This window comes from Mirounga angustirostris, unplaced genomic scaffold (assembly GCF_029215605.1).
Source record: "Mirounga angustirostris isolate CCGP_5_RB_7025 unplaced genomic scaffold, mMirAng1.0.hap1 SCAF_5, whole genome shotgun sequence".
Taxonomy (NCBI): Eukaryota; Metazoa; Chordata; class Mammalia; order Carnivora; family Phocidae; genus Mirounga; species Mirounga angustirostris.
Window position 1 is genome coordinate 38,916,379 of NW_026991713.1, and position 24,153 is coordinate 38,940,531.

General features: G+C 39.7%; 1 long non-coding RNA gene across 1 annotated transcript in view; it reads left to right on the forward strand.

Annotated features, from left to right (window-relative positions):
- LOC135364406 (uncharacterized) overlaps positions 1-13,522 on the forward strand; it is a 33,175-nt gene extending 19,653 nt beyond the window's left edge. Inside the window, exons 2-4 of the long non-coding RNA XR_010411427.1 lie at positions 8,451-8,504; positions 9,957-10,117; positions 13,265-13,522. This is a non-coding gene — a long non-coding RNA (uncharacterized LOC135364406). The remainder of the gene's footprint in view (positions 1-8,450; positions 8,505-9,956; positions 10,118-13,264) is intronic.
- The last annotated feature ends 10,631 nt before the right edge of the window (positions 13,523-24,153 follow it).

A 24,153-nucleotide genomic window follows, 5' to 3' on the forward strand; every position in this document is an offset into this window, starting at 1 on the left:
TCAGAACTGTTTGCCAGAACATAAAACAAATGGAGAGAGGCCACACTGGAATAAACAAGACACTTAACTCAGGGTAGCACTGTAGAGTTCTCAGGGGCTGGGAGAGTGTAGTATAGTCCACTGCACTCAGGGCGTAGGGGAAAATATATCCGTTATAGGGAAAATACATATAAACTGATTTATAAAATATTCTTGGAAAATAATTCAGACAAATGGGCTTAAAGGGAATAGACATTACATGGAATAACATTAAATAATCTATATAATGTATTAGATGGTAGTGTAGTCAACTACACTATACTATATGTAATATATATAATATTACTATACTATACTGTACTGTAGTCAACTATAGTACAGTTTGGATGCCTGCTCCATTCAAATCTTTTTTTTTTTTTTTTTCCCAGATGTCAACCCATAGCCCCTGCTAAAAGGATGGGTTTAGTTGGCCAGGTTTGTACCATGGAACCCACACTCCTGTGTTCCCCTTAGTTTGTGCCAAGGATTTGGAAACTTGACTTAAGTTGAAGCAGTTAGATTTTTCTTTCCTAATGACCCCAAACTATGATCAGATTATGTTGAGTTAGGCTCAGTGCCTCAGTTGGATCTCAGGCTTTGAGGGGTGGAAAGCAAGAACTGGAAAGGTGGAAATGCCTGAACAAGATAGAAACTCATTTTTCTCTCACATAAACATAGGCAGCCCAGGGCTTGTATGGCAAGCCATTTCACTGCCATCAGGGACTCAGGCTTCTCCCGTTTTACTGCTTTGTCATCTTCAGTGTGTACTTCTATCCAGTGCTGTGCTGGTTAGCTGGCTCTGGGGGAGGGGGGTGGCTTGATTTGTAGCGTTGCCTGATTCCTATGGTGGAAATACTCCCACCATGGCCAATTTCAAGCTATCGATGTTTTAATAACCAGGTTGCAAAATTCCAGAATGTTCAACAATCTGCTGTCCTGAACCTATATGAACTAGGTCAAGCATACACTGCTTCTCCCTCATACTCCAAAATAGCTGCTCTGGTTCCAGACATTAGAACTGCATATCAGGGGTGCCTGGGTGGCTCAGTCAGTTAAGCATCTGCCTTTGGCTCAGGTCGTGATCCCAGAGTCCTGGGATCAAGCCCCACATTGGGCTTCCCTGCTGGTGGGGAGCCTGCTTCTCCTTCTCCCTCTGCCTGCCGCTCCCCCTGCTTGTGCTCTCTCCCTTTCTCTGTCAAATAAATAAATAAAATCTTAAAAAACAAAACAAAACTGCATTTCAACTAGTAGAAAGGAAGAAATCAAAAGAGAAGAGCAAATTCCCTCCTTCTTAAAAAATATCTTCCACAAGTTGTATACAGCTCTTTTACTTAAATCCCACTGGACAGAACTTAATCATACAACTGTATCTACTTGGGAAATGTATTCTTTATTCTGGGCTTCCATGTGCCCAGCTAAAATTTGGGTGTTCTGTTACTAAACAAGAAGAGAGGATTACATTTGGGGGGGGAACTTAGCAGTCTCTGTCACTAATGGTAACACTCAGTTCCACACAAATGCCGAAGTTAACGAGGAGCCAGAAGCCCAAGTTAAAAAGAAGTTAATTTTCAGAATGAAAAGAATTGGAGTGGATTTATAGCAGGGATGATAAATATGCAGCTCCAGATAGAGAAAGAGAGAATAGCTGCCTATTGTTTAAATTTTAGGGTGACCAGTAATAATACCCTTTTCTTTTTCTCCAGAGTTGAAACTAATTAAGGGACAAATAAGTCAGATGGAGATAAGTGACACTTTTATTACTGATTAAACTGTTTGGAGAACAACTTTTACCCTGTAGTCACAAAGGACTCACTATCTTCACCTTTAAAATAAACTTACCCACCTAGTCAGAGGCAGCGTTAAAAAACCACAGTGCTGCCCGCTGCCCTGCCTGCATTTCTCCCTGCCCTTGAATGCCCCCCACAGAAGTCCCCCGAAAAGAAAAGAGGAAGGGACTACACTGAGCATGTGTAGTTTCTTCTCACAAATTCACCAATCAGATAATTAATCAAAATTGATTGAGGGGTAGGGAGAGAGGCCATACATATTAAAACTTGAGGAATAAATATTCTTATCTAATATTTGTGACCTTTCAAAACTATGGAGGTTTAGCTAATTACTCTGTGATTGGATTACATGAAATCCCTCTGAACTATATTTATTTAAATGGGCACGAATGTTTCCTCTTAACAAAATGGTCCCTGCCTTAAACATGTAATTAAGGGTCGTATTATATGTGTCAGACACTGAAAAATTGTAGGAGTTCACAAAAAGTCTTAAGACAGGTTTGGAGCCGACAAAGGATTTTTCATGGAAGTGGTAGAACTTGAGCTTGCTCTTGAAGTCGGGGCAGGATTTTTGATTGGCTGAGGGAAGGCAGTGTTTCATTCAAGGGGAACTTCATGGATAAAATGACAATGGGAGAATGGATATGCTACGGTGAAGGCAGGGGGAAGAGACTGCAGACTATGGCCGAGATGGCTGTTGGAGAGCAGCAGGAAGTCAAGTTTGATGGGTAGCTTGGCGCTGGGGCATGGACAATCCTAACGGGGCAGTATGTAGCTGATGGAGAAGGAAATTTGCAGCCATTGAAGAAAAGCAAAACGTGGTGTTTTTCACAGATTATTCTGAACTCTTTAGTTGGCATGGACTAACAGATTCCCTTTTCTGTTTAATCCAATTAAAATAAATAGCCCTGACTAATACATTCCACTTATAAGATATAGGGAGATGATTTTCAGACTTTTGTGTGCACTAGAATAACCTGGCAGACTTGTTCCTTTTTTTTTTTTTTAAGATTTTATTTATTTATTTATTTGAGAGAAAGAGAGAGAGAGAAACAGCACGAGAGGGGAGAGGGTCAGAGGGAGAAGCAGGCTCCCCGCTGAGCCGGGAGCCCGATGTGGGACTCGATCCCAGGACTCCGGGATCATGACCCGAGCCGAAGGCAGTTGCTTAACCAACTGAGCCACCCAGGTGCCCCCCTGGCAGACTTATTAAGAGACCAGCTGCTGGGCCCTACCCCACCATGTCTGATGCATGATCTGGAATGGGGCTCAAGAATTTTCATTTTTAAAAGGTCCCAGGTGGTGATGCTGTTGCTGGTCCTGAAATCACACTTTGAGAATCACTGGGATGAATGCCGGCCTGGGATGAATCTTGCTTGGTTTAAATGAATGAATGAATGAATGAGAATGAATTCCCTAAATCATAAAATGAGAGATTAGAGGAGAATGGTCTCTGAAGTCTTTTTGAATCTTTTTTTTTTTTTTTTTTTAGTTTTTATTTAAATTCTAGTTAGGTAACATACAGTATTGATATTGGTTTCAGGAATAGAATTTAGTGACTCATCACTTATATATAATACCCAGAGGTCTTTTTGAATCTGTGCATCTGTGATTTGAAACTATAGGATACCCCACTCATATTTTCATGTAATAGGAAACTCAGTGTTTACTGAGATTGCTTTTATCACCTGTTTGTACATTCATTGCACGTGAGAGCTCATGTTATTACATTGGTGGGAATCTGAAGGCATGTGATTGGATTCTCAAGAGAGAAGGCCATCTTAACATGGTCCTTCCACACTTCCGCACTCAAGAAAGCAAACAAGAAAAAAAAAAAGCTCTTTCAACTATTGTCCATAATGCTATAAAAGTTAAAAAGAGAAAGGATGAGCCTTTTTTCTTTAAAGGAAAAGTACATTTGACCCAGTACCTGAAGCTTTGAAGAGCATTCTCTCAAACTGTTAAAAATGTTCAGCCTTAAAAAAATATTGACACAATTCATATCGTCCAAAACAATCAGCTGGTTGTTTGACCAGAGAGGTCAGAGGCTTCCTAGAAAGCTCAAACTCAACACAGAGGACCATGATCTAGCCACAGTGGAGGGCTATTTGTCAACATTTCCAGTGGCAGCAAAGCTCTCCCTGCCCTAATTGGCCTTCATACTGTTGGCTGAGTGAAGGCTGGCCTCAGCTGAGAACTCTACCCAGACTGAGAGATTTCCTGAATTTCATTTTGAGTGATCTGTAGCTCCACATCAAGGAGATGAGGCTGAGAGGTGATGTGTCCAAGGGAACCAGATGACCGGGGCATGCAGCCCTCTGAAACAGAGGCAAGATTTTGAGGGATCAGCAGGATATCGAGGTTTAATCTCTTTTTCAAGGAAGATGGGTTTTGTGGTCAGAGCAAACAAGGAAGTGGTCACCCTTTCGCTGCGAATGCTCCCAACATGATTTAAGCTATGGGTGAATTCTCCTGTGATTAGGAATTCTTCTGTGAGAAGTTAGTAAATGTGGAAAATGTAAAACCCTTGAGTATTTGTCCCACTCTGGAATAAGCTGATCTTTGTGAGTTGAATTTATTCAACAAATTGGAAACTTTAGTGGGGGGACAAAAGGCAAACCACTTCTACCCACACCAGTCTCCTCTAACTCAGGTAAGACTTCAGAACATTGACCTTATCACTCGGTAGGATTTTAAAATCATCTATGCACCATTACTTCCAATTTGGAAGCTAGTGGCTGACTAACTTTATGGCGAGCTGGCTTTTTATCCAGTTCATGCAGCATTCTCTCTCCCTCCTAGTCAGTCTTCATTCTCTTATATGATATGCATACATTTCTATCTAAACCCATTATATTGTGAATTGCTTTGGGGTTGGGCTGTGTCTGACTCATCATTGTATTCCACATAGTGAATATCCATCAATAATATTCTCAGTACATAATCTATGTTCTAAAACTGAGCACCAATTGTTTTAAGCAGATTTCATAATCCTGATGGTCAAGATCTTCTGGGGCAGGGGGAGAGAGGTAAATTAGAAGCCATGTTACTAATACAATGCTTTCACTCCACCTTAGCTTGCTCACTTTGATCTCATTGCTTAAAATGTCTTTTAACCTTGACTGCTGAACAAATTCTTATTCATCCTTAAGAACCAAGTTCAGTCACTGGCTCCTCTATGAAATTTTCCCTTTTTGTACTAATCTGTCCTTTATGCTTGTTCTCTTACTCTTGAAAACATAGTGTAATTCAAAGCTTTGATTCCTATTTGTTCCCTTAGCTCCTTGAGAAAAGTCATCCTTGAAGCTTCTAGCAGAGATTTATTTTAGTCCTGAGGAATTCAGATCTCTTCATTAGAGGCTGTTTTGATAAGGAAAGAACTTGAGAGGTAAAAAGGGGCAGGAAAATGGGGGAGGGTGGAGATGAAGGGTTATCTTGGGTCACCAAAGATAAATGTTGCCTAGTTTCTAATTTCACTAAGGGTTGAAGCTTTCTAATGAGTTAGTCAGTGAAAATCCCAGTATAAAGTGGAGCTCAAATTCAACTCACTGAAGCTAGAGAAGGGACGATGAATACTGTGTCCATCGATCATATGTTGAAACTGGGTCCAAATGGTTTTAAATTCTTAGATAGTAAAGTGGTGGAAGCAGTGTAGCTCTTGTATCGGGTGTCGCTGTGTTACTAGAAACCAGGCTGTGCTTTGATACCTTGGAGACCCCAAACTGCAATGTATTAAATCCTAAGAAATGTTAAAAATATTTCTGAGCTTTTCTGGGAGAGATCATTTGAAACTCATATCTGCACCCGCTCTCTTAGAAACTGAACCAGTTGGACATTGATTAGGTCTTCAGTGTTGCTCATCACGATTGGCAGCTTCATGAAGGATCTTATTTCTAGGCGAGGGTCAAGGGATATCAGTGAAAAATGTTCTTTTCCTTTTAAGAGAAGGCAGTGCTGCCTCTGCTAGTTTCCATGGCTGTATCTCAGTGCATCTAGATATAGGAAATCATTTGCTTTTAATTGTCTAATTCCTGGGTGTGACCAAAATGAACTTTGTGATTTTTATACATGTCACCGTGTCGACTGACAGATGTATTACTAAAAGGAGAAACTTACTGAACAGTTTCAAGCCTGTATGGAAATAGAGATGGGAGGTGGGACTATGGGAAAGAGAGCAAGTAAATCATCAAACATTTATAGGTCTGTGATTCATATTTAATTTCTAAAGATTAACCATATCCAATCCAAATAAGAATAAAAGACACATCATCATTTTGATATTTTGTGCATCTTTTTACAGACTGTAATCTCTACATAGTTTCCCCATGTCATGGTCACATAGGTAACATACCTGCACTGCATTGCCTCTTTTCCCTGTTTTTCCACAGAGTGGAGCTGTAACTGCATTAAGATAAAGCAAACAATCCCAAAGACTGAAGATTGAGTAAATGAGAGTAAGAATTGACCGGCAGCTTCTGTTTATCAGTTGACAGGAAAGGGGAAATAACTCATCAGGTTTAGTTTGAAGATCTCAGGATGCTGAAATCAGACTTTTAGATCTTAATTCAAGGAGAATGAAAAATGAACTACTCTTGTATCTGCTTACGACAAGTCATTTCTTTACTCTGGGATACAAGTCTGATTCATAGTTGTCTGAAATACTCCTTTCAAAGAGATAAGTTGTTTTTTTTTTCAAACTATGGTGCCTTCTAGGTGTGCTAATTCTGGCAGAACACTAGCATCTGGTATGTGGGAAAGTAGATCCTTTTTTTGTGGTACTTAGTTGGCAAATATTTATTCATTTGTAGTTTGTGCCAAGAACTCTTGTAGTCCATGAGGATAGAGCGGAGAACATACCAGATGGGTTCCTGCCCTTAAGGAGCTCCCACTTCAGTGAGAGGAGGCAGATAATAAAAGTTGAGCTGTGGAAGAAGTAAAATAGGGTAATGTGCTAGAGAGTGACCTCTATTGGTCAGGAAAGATTTCTCTGAAGAGTGACATCTGAGTAGAGGTCTGAATGTTGGGAAGAAAGCAGTCCATTTGACTATTTTGAGGGTGTAGGGGCTGAGCACAGCCTGTTTAACAGAAACAAGGCCAGTGGATTGGACTCTGGTGAGCAAGGGGGAAGGGAGGATGAGGTGGGAGAGGGAGGCGGAGGCTGGGTCACTGAAGGCTGTATAGGCCATGGTGAGGAGTCTGGAGTTTATTTGTGTTGCAGTGAAAGTCACTGAGTGTTTTATGTAGGAAAGGGATGCAGGCTGATGTAATTAGAACAGTTAATTTGGCTGCTGTGGAGAGGATGGACAAATGGAACCGATCGGTGGCCTTGGATTAGGTGGTAAGAGTGAGGGTGGGAAATGGTCAGTTTAGATACTTATTGTAGTCAAAGCTGTCAGGCCTTTAGATAGACTGGGGGTAGAAAATGAGTGAGAAGAATCAGGGATGGCTACTGCGTTTTTGACCTGAGTAATGAGTAAATGATGATGCTATTGGTCAAGGCTTCTGGTGGTGTTGGAAGGGGTTTTGATAGAGAAATGATTCTTTACAGAGTTCTGTTCGGACTTGTGGAAGACATCAGTCATTCTGTGCCAAACTACCCTGTTGATGTAATTAGAAGTCTGCACTAAAACTTTTAGCTAGTGATGTCAATGGGGATGCTTTTAGGTGACAGTTTGTTTCCCAGGACTCAGTGGCCTGCAATTTGTGGCCTGGGTGAACCATTGGTACTGGTAACGTGTGATTTCTTCAGTTAGTTTTTCCCCCTAAACTAAAGAAGTGAATTGGGATTCGAATTAATTCTCTAGGCAATAGAGAACCAGGTTATAATTTTATTTTCAATCACATAGTTTACTTATTGGCTGCAGAGGCTTCTGGACTATGGAGTGATACAAATTAGTCTTGAGAGTGAGAAAGCAAACACAAGTAAATCCCTCAGTGTCTTCAGTTTAACAAGTCCTACTGAAGAAAGCAACCAAGTCTAAAATGCCTGATTTTGTTGGGCTCTCAGATAGAACTAGATAGATCGATCGATCATGTCTTTTTTCCCCTGTGAATATATATTCTCAGATGGAGATTCCAGATTGAGAATGTTGTGCCAGGTCCTGAATGGGGGTAGACATCATACTGAGGAAGTTATCTTGGCGGCAAGGGGGAGTCATTGAAGAGTTTCACGTGTAGAGGTGACTTACTCTAGCCTTCCATACTAGAAAAACCACTACAGCAACAGTATGGAGATAAAACGTAAATGAAGAGGAACACCCCTCACCTGTCCCCCAACTGTGACATCCCTCCCATATACATAGGCTTGTGACTTAGCCATTGGTGTATTCAGTACCTTTAGGAAAGACAGAGTCATGATATGTGCCTTCTTGAAATTCCATAGGCACATGCTTCCAGATCTAAGTAAGAAGATTGCCAAACCAGTTAATACCAGTAGCTTTAAAAAGAAAAAGAAAATATTATTATAAAGTAATTGCTTATTATGTGCTATCACCTGAGTCATTTTCCAATTCAAGGACACTTAAAGGTGAGATTTCCTCTGATGGTTTGAAGAGTCCTTTCCAGTTAGCCATAGCTGTACTTTGGCGATGCCTTTTTTTTTTTTTTAATTTTGTTTTGTCTCCTTTCCTTTTATTGATTCTGAAGATTTGTTTTCTGGAAATATCTTAGAAGCAGCCTGCTGAATTTTCTCTCTGGTGGGTATGTATCTTTTTATTTGTAGGATATATAGACACTATGACTCAGGTAACAGTGAGCCCAAGCAGAGAAATTAAAGGTAGGTAAAAAAAAAAGGGGGGGGGGAGCAGGCATAAATTTCCAGTTTCTAATCCACAACACTTACCATGTCATCAGGAAAAATAATGAGAATAAACTTGTTGTGGCAAGCTTGTCATTCATTTCCTCAGCAAATACTGAATGCCTCAGTATGCCAGGCAATACCAGATGCTCTCATCCTCATGGTTATTTTGACACAGGCTTGGGAAAGGTTTCGTATACTCATTAAGAAAAAGAATTAATTCCTTAAAACTTTAAAGTCCTTAGTCTCTTACTCTGCTAGCTTGTTTAAACACTCATTTATTAATTCATTCAGCAAATGTATCTATTTTGATTAATTATTATGGAAAATACTGTGCTAGGTTTTGAGATTCATGAAAGAAAATCAAATAAAATGTAGCTTTCCAAGAGTTATGGAGACTGCCACTGCATTTCAGTGGTTCCTGTGGTGTCAGTAAATGCATCAGTAGAGTTAAATCCAGTATAATAACCAGCAGTGGTTTGAAACACTCATTTGAAATGTCCTGGGGCTGGAATAAATAATGAATCATTATTATGAAGTGCTAGGTCCCTGGGGAATATGATCTTTGCACCAGCCAGAGATGGGATGAAAGGCATTTCTGGTCACTGAAGCTGTGTGAGAATACAGCATCAGTAATAAATCCAGTCAAGTCTCAGGGTACATGATAGGAGATGGAGCTACCGCCTCTCCAATGTCTATTGTATTTTCCCCATTCTTATTTACTATGCTTTGCATTATATAAACCCTACTGAGTTTTCCTCTTTGGCTCTAATGAACATGTCCCTCTCAAAATTGTTGACCAATATCCCTCCCGTAGAGTTACTAACAGATATTACAAATTCAGGGCCAGGAATGACAAACTGTTTACAAGAAGAGCTAAAAGGTGTTAGTCAAATGACCAAGAATCCGCACTATTTTTGTTTTTGTTAACATACAAAACCGGACACAGTGCCTGCGGGCTATTGGGGACCCACGAATAAGATCTTAGCTTTTAGAAGCTGTGAAGTAATCTTCAACATTGAAAATATCTCTTCAGATTTCACATCTAGAGTAACCTAGAGAATTTGGAGAGACCTCCCTGGGAGAGTTTTTGAAATTGGATAAAGGTAGAAGATAGGGCTAGAGGAGCATGGCATGGAGTAGTAGAGGACATGGCGGCTTGGGGATGAGTTTTCTTTAGGAGACTAGCATGATGAGTGGAAGGGGAGGGAACTGAGACAGACCGCCTTTGATTCTTTTCTAACAACTCTGTGAGGTAGGTTTTAGACTCCCTCAGTATGTGCTATTTCCATTTACAAAAGTAATTGAATTTGTAATGAAGTGAGTGATTTAACCTAGATGCATGTGTTTAATAGATACGGTGTAGTCCTGCGAAGAACACAAGCCTTCCAATTAGATCTGCTTTGGTATCCTGACTAGGCTGCTTGTTTGATTTATGTGATCCTGTTTGAATAATTTCATCCTCTCACCTGTAGAATGGACCTAATAAAGCCTGTGCTGTTACTGAAAGATTAAGGTAAGTAACTGTATGAGAAGCACCTAAACCATATCAGGTACATGTTAGCCTTTCAATAAATGGAAACTATTATTAGGACAAAGTTACAAAAGAAGGTTGTAAAATATTTTCTGAAGATTTTAAGAAATTGGACAGATTCTCATTAAATTGTGATATTAAGTATGATCCTGGGAAAGGAGATTTGATCACCTTTCCCACATTTCCAACAAATTTTATTTTGTGTTGCATAACTGACATAACAATTCAAAATATTCACTAGTATATAAAGTAAAACTCTACTCCCTTCTAATTCCATGCCCTGAGGTGATCACCATGAACAGTTTGATGTATACCTTTTCATAATCTTTCTCCAGTTACATGAAAACACACACATACTTTTTGTAAAAATGGAATTACATTGTACATGTATTTCTGCAACTTGCTTTTTTCATGTAACATGGACATTTTTCTATGAAAATTCACGAAGTGCTATCTAGTTTTTATTTTTTAATAACTCTATAATCTGCAGTATGGATGTCATTATTTGTTCAATCTCCTGCTGTTTGACTCTTAGGGGCTTTTTAAATCTTATTTTATTTTATTTTGCCATAACAAATGATGCTGCAGTATACAATCTCGTATGTTTTTTCTTTCTTTCTTTCTTTCTTTCTTTCTTTCTTTCTTTCTTTCTTTCTTTCTTTCTTTCTTTCTTTCTTTCTTTTTTTCTTTCTTCTTTCTTTCTTTCTTTCTTTCTTTCTTTCTTTCTTTCTTTCTTTCTTTCTTTCTTTCTTTCTTTCTTTCTTTCTCTCTTCTTTCTTTCCTTTCTTTCTTTCTTTCCTTTCTTTTCTATTTCTCCACACCCAGCATGGGGCTTGAACTCACAACCCTGATATCAAGAGGGATCAAGATTGAGCCAGCCAGGCACCTCCGTGTATGTTTTATTTCTATAGGATATGTTCCTAGAAATATGCATGTCTAGGTCAATGCATATTGATATTGTAATAGGTTCATTTTTAGAAAACTTTACTAGATTCAAGTCAGGATTTATTTTAGCTGACTTTAAACCTATATGTATGGCTTGCATTACTGAAAAACAGCTTAAAAGAAACAGCCTAATTGACCAGGAGTTCAATGGGACATGAAGTGAATAAGGTTGGAGAAGTAAACAGTGTTTTCTGGACTCTGGAAGTTATAGGATTATCTTCTTCCTAGAACTTGTATCAGTAACTCTGATCCCCTGGGAACAAAATTGCAGCTTTAGAAGCTTTGGGATTTGTTGAAGAGGAATGTCTTTAGCTGATTTAAAACTATGCTGGTGGCTCAAGTTAGGTCATTAGTACCTTTTAGTCAACAGTGTCAAAAGGGTGTAGGAGATGAAGTGTGATCTTTGTTCACATCCCTGAGGAGACTGTCAAGATAACCAAGGCAATTTTCTCTTGTACTTTTGAGAGTGAAATCAGCTTGAAGAAAATTGGTGCCTTCCTTCAGTGGGAGAAATTCAGCATGCTTAGTTATCCAACTCCTATAACTGCTACCTATTTTAACACACTGGAATCTGAGAGTCTGTGTCATTTACATCATTTGGAGGGAGAGGAAAACTGGTCGCACTACAGCTGGGGGATTTTTCTCTTTCTTGGCCCTCCAAGCTCCCTTATCTCCTCCTATTTCAAACACTTTCCCTGCCAAAAGCCTAATCCACATCTGCACAAAGGGAACACTCCGGCACAGATCCAGGAGGAAAAGCATTGGGGCCCAGGAATTCTTCCTGGGTGAAAAGTGCTTCTGTTAACTTGCTGATTTGTCTCTGAAAAAGAATTTTATTTTTCTCTCTAGTGGCTCCAGAAGAGGAAATTAATTTCTAGTTTTGAATTCATTTTCTTCTTTATGTAAATTTTAAAGCTTTTATCAAAAATAACACATGCACATAGTTTCAAAATAAAATAGTGCAAAAGCACTTAGAATGAAAAGGAACATTTCCTTATCCCTCCCCTCCTCAGCTCCAGTCCCATTTTTAACTTGTTTCTTCTGATGACTCCCTTCATCTCTCTAAATAGAAAGCTTACACTGCTTACTTTTCTTTTCTTTAAAAAAATTTATATATAATCCTACATAAAATATGTTGACCTTGATTCTGCTATTATACATGGGAATTTACTTCACTTATATTTCCTCCTTCCTTCTTTTCCCCCTTCTACCCAGTTCAGTTAAACCATCATTTTATTTATTTATTTATTTATTTAAAGATTTTATTTATTTATTTGAGAGAGAGAGAATGAGAGACAGAGAGCATGAGAGGGAGGAGGGTCAGAGGGAGAAGCAGACTCCCTGCTGAGCAGGGAGCCCGATGCGGGACTCGATCCAGGGACTCCAGGATCATGACCCGAGCCGAAGGCAGTCGCTTAACCAACTGAGCCACCCAGGCGCCCTAAACCATCATTTTAAATTCCTCAATGAGTTATTGTATGTTAGGCTGATTTCACTTCTAGTAAGAAAAAAAATCAATTCCAAATATTTAAGCAGTAAGAAAAATGTATTTTCCCACAATAAGATGTTCCAAGATAGCAGAACAGCTCTAAGGTTAATTAATTCAGATGATGTCTCAAAGAACACAAGAGGCTATTTCTTCCTTTCTATCTCTCCCAGAAGGCCAGTGCAGATTTCTCCTCATGTCTCTGGCTAGAGCCAGCCACATTCCCACTAATAAGGAGTGACAAGGAGTGCAGAGTTACCACCATTTAGATGAATCGTGAGTTACCCCAGTCGTTCCTCAGCACATGATTCCAAAGGATAGTGTGGACAGATGAATACAATCTGGGCTCTGCAAACAAGCAAAAGGCAGAGGGAAGCAGGAGATGAGTGGGGAGGTGACAATCACCTCGGTAGACTTAATGTTTATACTTTTATTTATTCTTCCGTAGACCTTAGAAAGTATCTCTTGATTCCCCAACCCTGCCCCTCAGCAGTATTCCCTCCTTTCCACTTCCCAGCATTTGTCATTTGTGTTGTTACTTCGTCACTTTTGCCACCATCACATCCTGCTCTGTACCTTGTTTAAGGATTACAAATTTTATGCATAGATTCACTCTAAATGTTGGAAATCAACAACCAAGGTTTGTATCACTGTGCTGTAGAATTCTCTTTCAAAATCAAAATTCTGTCTTCCTCTAGGGATTTCAATATGCCCACCACTGTGCCTGGTGCATACCATGCACTTGTGTCTGCTGAACGAGTGACCCTGAGGTATTTATAAATGGATTCTGCATATAAAGGCAAGTCCAGGGGGGTGGAGGAAGGATAAGAAGATGGAAGCAGAAACACAGCTAAATTTATTCAGGTAGTTAAAGCTCCTATAGAAGCCAAAGCCATTAGCAGGGTGGAAATCTCAGATTGCATATGTAAATGGCAGAACTGTATGATTATTCTTTTTTTTTTTTTTTTAAGATTTTATTTATTTATTTGAGAGAGAGAATGAGCTAGAGACAGAGAGAGCATGAGATGGGGGAGCTTGAGAGGGAGAAGCAGACTCCCTGCTGAGCAGGGAGCCCGATGTGGGACTCGATCCCGGGACTCCAGGATCATGACCTGAGCTGAAGGCAGTCGCTTAACCAGCTGAGACACTCAGGCGCCCCTGTATGATTATTCTTCTCCAAGAATTAGAAGAGTCTTTCTCCAGAGACAGTGATAGGGCATGTGCTGTAGCCGGCTGGTGGGACTTTATCTGGCTCTGTGCCAGCGCACCTGTATGCAGGGTGCAAAATAAGTCCCTTTGCTCAGCGCTGACATCCAGGTTGCCCATTGGGCTTTCAGTTAGGATTTACCTCAACAGGCCACCTCCCTGTGATAAATGACCCATGGGGAAGGACAAATGAAGCCCGGCACGGGGCAAGCTGCTCTCTGAGAATAACTCTTTTCTGCAGGTATTGTAACTGAGAATTCCTGGTGAGGTCAAATGGATTTTGTCCCAGGAAGAAAAACCACACACACAGGAGTGATTATCGCTGTGAGGACTGCGGGTGAGGTTGGCTCCAAGGAGGAGTCAGTAACGGATGCAGAGTTAGAAATGCGGAACTTTGTATAGGAAATCTTTGTCGCTCTAATTAGAAATAGAATGTGGATTCAGCTCAGAAGGCAGATCTGAAAGGCTCGCCACTCTTATTTCACTCTTCATGCAGTTCATGTGATTTAGCATATCAGTGGGCAGAAACCCTGGTTACAGTGTTGCTAATTAGAGTATCTGTACTCACACCTAGTGGACCGTTTCCCTGGCTTTGCATCTCAAGTAGTGAATGGAAGAGGGAATGTTAACGATGCCCTATTAAAGCAGCTAAACAGTGCAACAAATAGTTCGCAGTTCCTCAGCTGGCATTGTTAAGAAAATGATTTGTTCTGGTAGAATTCTAGTTCCTAAACAATTGGAAGTTATTGTTGGCTCTCAAAGGACTGCTGAGTCAGATACATTTTTGGATGGATATAGGGGAAAAGGTGGGAAATATTTCTTTGGTTTGCATGGAGGAAAGGAATTATTCATCTCATTGAAATAATTTTTTGGGCACCTGGGTGGCTCAGTTGGTTAAGCGACTGCCTTCAGCTCGGGTCATGATCCTGGAGTCCCGGGATCGAGTCCCGCATCGGGCTCCCTGCTCGGCGGGGAGCCTGCTTCTCCCTCTGACCCTCCCCCCTCTCATGCTCTCTCTCTCTCTCATTCTCTCTGTCTCAAATAAATAAATAAAATCTTAAAAAAAAAAAAAAGAAATAATTTTTTTTCTTATGGTAATTATTTTGGAATAATTTTCTCCCACCATGGGCCAATTTAAGGAAATTGAGTTATAGAGAAATGGTGAGCCAAAATTCCTGCATCATTAAATTTAATGTCGGATAATAACATGGGTTCTGTTAGTGAGTCGCCATTTAAGCAGCCTGTTGCCATTTCAAACCAAAAATGTTGGCCCAGGTGTGGACTGACCCTTGAGATTCAGGGCCTGTTGAATCTGGGTCTTGGAACTTCTGGGAAATGGACACAGCTCCCTTCCACCCCTTAACCTTTACCTCAGGCTGAGCCCATATGAACCCGTAGATTGCTAACTCCAGCCTGGGCCAGGCATCTTATCTTTCCTGAACTAGAGACCTGAGCCTGCGTGTAGGCTGTTAGCTGGAATCTGATGGGACTGAGTGGTGGAGCAGGCCTGTGGCTGAATGATACGATTCACCCTGATATCAGATTCTTTTCAGGATCAGATTTTTCACTCTGAGTAGCTGTCTCCTTGCAATCTGTATGTTTCTTCACTCCTTTTTTCCTCCTTTTTGTTGGTAGCCTATGCCCTTCTGTGTCAGGCCTTGCCTCAGAAGCTCCACACAGGCCATAGTGGTGATGGGTGCTGTCTTTCTGAAATAGGTGGGGCCCAGGCTGGCATTTTCCCCATCTGACATGGGTTTGAAAGCAGTTTCTTTTGCTGCTCTCTTACTGGTGCCTGAATCATCTCTCTTCTTAGGACCCATGCCTGCTATCTGGGATTTTAATCTACTGTCTCTTCTCTTCTACTTTTCAATCTTTCTCCCTCCACCAGCTTTTTCCTTTAGACATTACAAGTGTGTTTAGATTTCCCTTATAGCCAAACCATGTTTAGTTCTGTGTATATCTGTGTATTTATCTTTTTCTTCATTTTCTCAACCTGATCCTCCACGGAACTATGGCCAAAATTCTTGAGTCAGGTTGTACTCATTGTCTTCATGTCTCATCACCCATGTACTCTCTGACCCTTTGCCATCTGTCTTCTCCCCACAACATTTATCTGAAATGGCTTCCTTCGAGGTCACTGGTGACTTTTTTTTATTTGAAATTTTTATCATAGAAAATGCCAAATATATATAAAAGTAGAGATAAGATTATTCTCATTGAATTCTGGTGATTTATTTCTTACACTTTCTTTTATAATCATCATCCCCATTCCCATCCCATTCCCATTGCGGGCCATTTGTGTAAGTTAACTTTGGAGAATGAACTCTACATCTCTAACAGAAAGACATTAAAAAAGTATAACCACCATATCACTTCTAATAAAATGAACAATACTTTGGTATTGTGTAATTCCTGGTACATACTCAAGTTTTTCTGAAACTACTTATCTTTTAATTGTTAAAACCAGGGACCCTTTGTCTTTATTCCTTTGATATGGTAGTCACTGTAGATCATTTAATTTAATTTTTTTCTTTTTTAAAGATTTATTCATTTATGGGAGAGACAGAGCGAGCACATGTGAGCCGGGTATGGGGGGGCAGTGGGAGAGAATTTCCAGCGACTCCCTGCTGAGCACAGAGCCTGACACGGGGCTCAATCCCATGACTCATGAGATCATGACCTGAGCTGGAATTATGAGTCAGACACTCAACTGACTGAGCCACGCAGGTGCCCCACTGTAGACCATTTTAGTATGTAATATTAAATTCTGGAACAGTAATATCCTTACCTCAGCTCCAGTATCGTTTTTCCTTTCTCTGATGAGGGTTGAGGGCATAGCTTGGACATAGACTCCTTTCCAATTCAACTGTACATCTCAGAGTGTGTAACATTTCCCCAGGGAAGCTTTCCCCAACTGCCTTCCCCTGGCCAGGCCCAATCCAAGTGCTGCTCCCCTGTTCCCCTAGCATCACATGTATACCTATACCTCCATCATTTCCATAGGTTCCTGAATTTGTTTAATTGTCTGTTTCTGCTGGACAGTGAACTCATATGCATTCTTCTTTGCCTAATGCCTAGTTAAGTAGTACTGAACTCAACTATCTAATTAATCCTTAATATTAACATTACTATTACTGATGTGTAATAGTTATCAAGTACTTCAATGTGCTAGGTTGTATGTAAGTGCTTTACATACTTGATTTAATCCTGACAACTCTTGTAATAAAGCCCCATCAGCATCATTATTACTTTAAAGATGAGGATGCTGAGGCTTTGTGAGGTTGTTACCTGATCAAGGCGAGAGAAATGAGTAGCATAGAGAGGTTGTATGGCAATGGAGGTTTGAGTCCCAGATCCACTGTTCCTTGATGGTGAGATTACGGGCAAGTTTGTTAAACTATGTAAGTTCTGCTTCTCCCTTTGTAATATGAGGACTGTGAAAATCTTTGCCTTGCAGAATGGTGAGGATTAAATGGGATAATGCATTTGAAATCATTTGAAAGCTGCTGGGTTTTTGAGAAAATCACACATGATCTTTCAACCATAATTTACTGCTCTCATTGGGTATAACTGCCTTCCATTCTTTCCCCCCTTGTCATATAATGCACACAATTATAATCATAGCATGCATTCAATTTTATGGCCTACTTTTCCAGTTATGAACATTATTATGTTGCAGCATGTTTTCTTTTTATTGTGAAGTGTATCACACACATAGAAGAGTGTATAAAATGCATATGTGTATTTTAAAGAATAATTATAAAATGAAAAGTTGTAAATACACTAACTAGATCAAAGCATTACCAACATTTTAGAAACAGCTCTAGGTGCCTCCTTTTCACCCTTCTAGAGGAACTGTTTTGCTCGTTTTATATTCATTATGGCATTTCTCTTTATAGCTTTATCACCCATGCATGTATCCTTCAAACAATACCTGGAAAAACTGAGTAGCAAGCACAAGCCTACCTGTGTAAGGAAAAGGCAATATGTCCACTCTTAAATGAAACAGAAAACATAACTTGCAGCGTCACTGGGTCATAGCCTGGCTTCAGCTTTCCTGAAAAATCTTAAGAGCCCCTTTTGGGGAAGTCAGGATGCACAGTTAGGAGGTGACTCTTGGGAAGCAGGACTTAGCACAGTTGGGGCATCTGGTGAAAGTATAGACGGGCCTGGTAATGGATGTCCAGTAGGAATAGGATGAAAGGAAGAGACTGCATTGTATTTTCCATTTTAAGCTTACTATGGCCTACCTCAAACTTTCAGGAATAGATCAAAGCAAAACATTTCTCTAGAAAGAAATGAATATTCTCAACTGATTCAAGAGCCAGAATGTGGAGTGGAGAAGAAAGGCATTAGCACATGGTTCACATAAGCCAAGTGCATATGAGAAACTGGGCCAGGCTTTATTTGGGCATTCAGTCCTCAGATTATAAGGTTGGCAAAAAGGCAAGAGGATCTTGCTAATGGTAGTCCTTAGTGTGTCAATCTTCTGATTGCTCTAAATATTTGTTATGTAACTGCCATCTTGGGCTCTTCCTTCACTTTCCCCCTAGAGATTCCATTTGATTTCCTTTTGTATTGTATCTCCTGTCTTCCTAAGTCCCATGTTTTTCTCTTTCTTGACTGACTTCCTCATTTTGATGGAACACATTAATCAGTTTTGCTTACTAATGGGTTAGTGGGAGATTGATTTTTAATTTTTTTGAGATCATGAATGTCTGAAAATGCCTATATTCCACTTTCACACTTGTTTGATAGCTTGGTTGAGGATTGAACTCTAGGTTTGATATCATTTGAAGTCATTTCTCCATTGTCTTCTAGCCCTTAGTATAGCTCCTGAGATATCCAGTTACATGGACTTCTTCCTCTCTTCCTCCTCTTCTTCCCCTGCTCCTCTTCCTCCACCTCCCCTCTCAAAACTTACAGAATCTTTTCTTTGGTTCAGTGTTTTGAAATTTCACAATAATCATCTAGGTTTATTTTCATCCAGTTGTACTGAACACTCAGTGGATCCTTTCAATCCAGCATCTCAGTTTGGGGGAATGTCTCTCTCTCATTTTGTTGATAATTTCCTCCTCTTTGTTTCTGTTTCTGGAGCCTGTATTACTCAAGCACTGGGTTTCCTGGATCCGGTTTCGTATTTTTTTAAATCCTTTTTCTCTTATTTCCCAGATCTTTGTCTTTTTTATGTGTGAGTGTATCACATATGGGAAATTTCCTCAACCCTTCTGTGTTTTTGTTAACTTTTGTGATCACATCTTTAACTTAAGAGAGCATTTTTTTGTTCTCTGAAAATCTCTTAAAAACCAGCATCCTGTTTTTGTTTCATGAATGCAATATCTTCTCCAATTAATAACATATTATTTGATGTTTTCTCCTTTTGCATGGTCTCTATTTTTACTAAATTTCCCCCCCCCCCTAATTTTGTGCTTTGGGTTTCTATATTTACCCAGGATTAAGCATATTTTCATATGTTTAAAGGCATCTGTGTTTCCTGTTCTGATTATTGTCTATCCATATCCAGTGTTTTAAGATTGGCAATCATTAGTATTGGCACCAATGCAGGAAAATAGGCACTCTCCAGAACTCTTGATGGAACATAAATTTTTAACATCTTTTTTGAGAGAGCAAGTAGTATGTCTCATAATTTTGAAATGTACATGTCCTTTGATCAAGAACTTAGCATCAGAGAAATGTAAATTAAAGTTACATTGAGAGGTTTCTGTACCAGAAGGAATGAAGGAGATACCACTTTAAAAAATCTGGACAAGATACATGGAACAGCAGTTTTCAGACATTGGAGAAAAGTAGCAAGAGCTACACTCCCGAGAGAAGGCAAACAAACAAGGTGGGCTCTCTGACTGCACCAGCTCACTGCCTAGAGCCAATTTCCAGGCCACAGCATGAGGAGGGGAAACCCAAACAGAACCAGGTTGTCTCAGTTAGTTGTGGAGACAGAGACTGAGTTTGCGGAGGCCGAGATATCAACAACTTGTAGGTCAGAGTTCCCCAGAGAATGTAGCTGTGGGGAGAAGGGGGAAGGAGTGACAGAGGCAGAAGGGGAGAGGAAGCAAGTAAGCTGCAGAGGGATCCTCCTGGGATTTTGGCTGAGTACTTATCTGTGCTTCTGTGAGAAGAAAACTCTGAGACCAGAAGAGCAACCATCAGAAAGAAGGTAGAAAAATTATTGGAACTTGAATAAGGCTGGGAATAGTTTATGTTTTTACCAGCCATAGTGGAAAGACCTTATTTTATACAACAATGTGTAGAAACCTCCAAGGAATATTGTCTTAGTACTGGAACTAAATTAGCCCTTACCAATGACTGCTCTGGACCTACCCTAACAAAGCATAAAAGTAAGTCTTTGAGGTGCCTGGGTGGCTCAGTCAGTGAAGTTTCCAACTCTTGATCTTAGCTCCAGTCTTGATCTCAGGGTTGTCAGCTCAAACCCCGCATCGGGCTCCATGCTGGGCATGGAGCCTACTGAAAAAATAAATATAAAATTTAAAATAATTCTTTTTTTAAAAAAAAAGATGTATTTATTTATTAGAGAGAGAGAGTGAGTGCATGAGCAGGGGGAGGGGCAGAGGAAAGGGATACAATCAGATAGATCCCCGCTGAATGGGGAGCCCGACAGAGGGCTCGATCCCAGGACCCTGAGATCAGGACCTGAGCTGAAATCAAGAGTGGAACGCTTAACCAACTGAGCCACCCAGCACCCCTAAAAAATAGCAGGTCTTGAAAACATTCAACTGACACCATAACTTCTTTGTATGCCAAAAAAAAAAATTCAACCTTATTTAAAGGAATACAATAAACTTGAGATGATGGAACTAGAAGAAAATAATATTGAAGCACCTATTATAAATATATTCCATATGTTTAAGAAGGTAGAAGAAAATATGAGCATGTTGAAAAGAGAAATGGAAGATATAGATACCAAAAGGAACTTCTAAAGATGATGAAAAAATACCATATCTGAAATGAAGAAGAGACCAGGTGGGATTGAGAGCAGATTAAGCACCAGAGAAGACAAGATCAGTGTACTTCAAGACAGTAATAGAAACCATCCAAAAGTAAGCATAAAGAGCAAGAAGCCTGAAAAAACGCATTATGATCTATGGGACAATATCGAGCAATCAAGCCAAATGTAATTGGGCTCCCAGAGAAAGAGGAGAAAAGGAGAGAAAAGTATTCACGTAGCCCCTGCCATTCCCCAGGCAATGGAGGGAACTTGGAAAAGGGACTTTTGGTGAGCATGACCCACATTGTATAAGGTCCAGACTTGAAGTACCCCTCGTGGATGACTGTCTCCAAGCAGTTCCAGGCACCAAACTGAGAAAATTTCAAGGAAGATGCTCCAAAGCACAGGGATCCTTGAGGGGCATGATTCAGGACAGGCACCCCACTTAACTCCTGTCTAGGGGGGTGACTACATCCATCTTCTTTCTTATCCTGGGGAAGTGCTGAAGCTGTAGTTTGAAGATAGTAGGACTTCCATCAGTCTGAAAGACAGAATGTAGCAGCCCCCTTCCCAGAAACTCCCATGCCCATCCCTGCTGCCCATGGCATGTGATGTGAGTAAAGGAAGTCAACTTCTATTGTGTCAAACCAGCGAGGTTTCAGGATGTATCTGTTACAGCAGCTCCCCAATAATCCCCCCATTGATTATCCCAACTCCTTCATGTTTTAATTACCTGTGAACTTGGATAACCTCCAGAATGGCTAGCATCACGGCAGTGGTCTTCTTTTGTTTTTTTTTTTTCCAGACTCTTTTGGGTTTCCTCCATTAATCCAGTGTGTGTGATTTTTATAGTTCTAGAATTTCACATTTTTCATCTGCTGATGGCACTTTGTTCTGTTTTCTTTGTATCATTCCTGTCATTTTGGGGGTTGGGGTTAAGAGAGTAATTAGATTTGTGTGCTTAATCTACCATCTTGTGTCAATTTCCCTTTCATTGTGTTTTAGTTTGCATTTTTTGATTCCTAATAGGACTATGCTCCTGTGTGTGTTTACTAATTATTTTGTAATTTGTGAATTTGCTGCTCTTGTCCTTTGCTTCTTTATTTAATTTTAAAAGTTAAGAACTATTGCTTAGCTACATTCAAATTCATCGAGTCCACAGCATGCCCTGTGCATGCCTGTTTCCCTGTATTTACTCATGTTGGTCCCTGCTTTGAGTTATTCTCTCTCCTCTGTCCTCTGTTTAAATTGGATCCTTCATAACATTTTTGGAAAGACTTCACCTCAACTATGGACCCAGTCTTCAGTTATCATTCCTCCAATAATTAATTATGATGGGTGATATTTATTGGGTACTTACTCTTGCCAGACTCCATACCAAGGGTTTTACATACATTATATTTAATTCTTAAAACAACTTTGTACATTAGTTAAAATTATTAAACCCATTTTACAGATGAGGAAACTGAGGCATAGGCAGTTTACTTAACATGCCTAGAGTCACATAGGTGGAGGGTGATAGAAAGGGATACAAGCACATTCTGCCTGTTTACAAAGCACTTAACCATGGCACTCTATTTATTTCCCTGAATTCCTGTAGTCCATTTGGCTGTGTCACTTGGGTGTAGCATATTTAATCTATGTATATTATTTATTTTGCTTTTACATATGTCTTATATTTACTATTCAGTTGTAAACTTTTAAAGGTTACAAAGTTTTGCCATGTAAATGCTTTTTGTATCCTTGGTGTGAATCTCAGTGCTAACGATGTTAGGCCCTCAGTGAAGTTTGTTAAATGTAACAGTTGTTCAGGATCTCTTTTGGATTAATTAATTCCTTATCTAACGGAGATTCTTTACGTACGCAAAGCTGAGAGGCATCTTCTTTGTAGTTTATTTCAAGTAACTCTTACCACATACTAAATATCATTCCTTTTTGATATCTTTATTGTTATGGCAAGTAATTTAGAAGGTCCTTAAGTGACAGCTTCAGCACTTGATAGAATTCCATTTGTAGTTATGAAGAACTAATATGCATGGAAATTTCCAGAATTGAGCTTGATTTCCTTGACTCTTTTTTGATCAGGTGAAACTTCTTAAATAAGGCTGGCTTCTGTCCCATCACTCTCCCACAGATAAAAACTTCAGGTCTTTATAGGTACCTTTAAAAATTGCAAGGCAATTTGCAATAACAGCATAGCAGCTCATCTTCAATAGAACTTCAAGAGTGGTTTGGGTTCTTGCCCTTCCATTCTTGCCTAGACTTACAGAGTTCAATTTTATCTTTCTTCCCAGTCACTAAATCTGTGTCTAAAGAGGAGAAAAAGACATCGCCATCAAGATGATGATAATACTCAGCAATTTATATCCCCTTCATTTTCTCACATATTTTAGCACTACCCATTTCCCAGCATCCCCAAGTCCAGAGTTGCTGGGAACTGGGGTGGAATCAGATTTTCTCCATGTGAAGACAACAAAGTAGAAGTTAAAGATACGTATCTGGATCCTGGCACCCCAACACAGGACATTAATATGTAAGGACATTTATAGTTTTCACAAAGGATAAAATAAAATTCTCACCACAGAATTTATTTTCATTTACTTAAATTATTAATATAACTATATTTACAAAAAGAATTGGTAAGAGGTGATTGCTACAAAATTGAACTAATGGTTTTAGATTCTTTGATCAATATTCAGGTTTAGAAAAATCTTTTTTTTTTTTTTTTTTAAGATTTTATTTATTTCTTTGAGAGAGAGAGCACAAGCAGGGGGAGTGGGAAGGAGAAGAAGGCTTCCCGCAGAGCAGGGAGCCCGACGTGGGGCTCGATCCCAGGATCCTGGGATTATGGCCTAAGCCGAAGGCAGACGCTTAAACGACTGAGCCACCCAGGCACCTCCAGGTTTAGAAAAATCTTAACAAACTACTTGTATATATATATTTTTTCTTTCTTCTTCTCCCAAGTAGGCTCTATGCCCAATATAGGGCTTGAACTCAGGACTCCAACATCAGAAATCACATGCTCTACCTACTGAGCCAGCCAGGTGGCCCAGAAACTACTAGGCTATTCATGTCTCAGTGCTGACCTACAGAGGTTTGCATTGTTGTAGAGCTTGCAATAGTTATAAATACATACACTTTTATTGGTTCCTATATACTATACCTAATGTTAAGAAGGGTTTGCGGTGAATTATGATGAAAGTACAAACATTCTAAGTCTGAGACACAATCAACTTTTTGCGAGATAAAAATAATGTGAAATGTGATCATAAGTGTGATTCTCAGTGGAGAATGTTAAAACAAAGGAAATTAAAAGAAAACGTGACAGACAATGGCTTAAACAAGAAAGAAGTTAATTTTTCTGAAACAAACATAGTCCTGGAGCCCAGGGCAGCCGAGTAGTGCCATCAGTGAGTC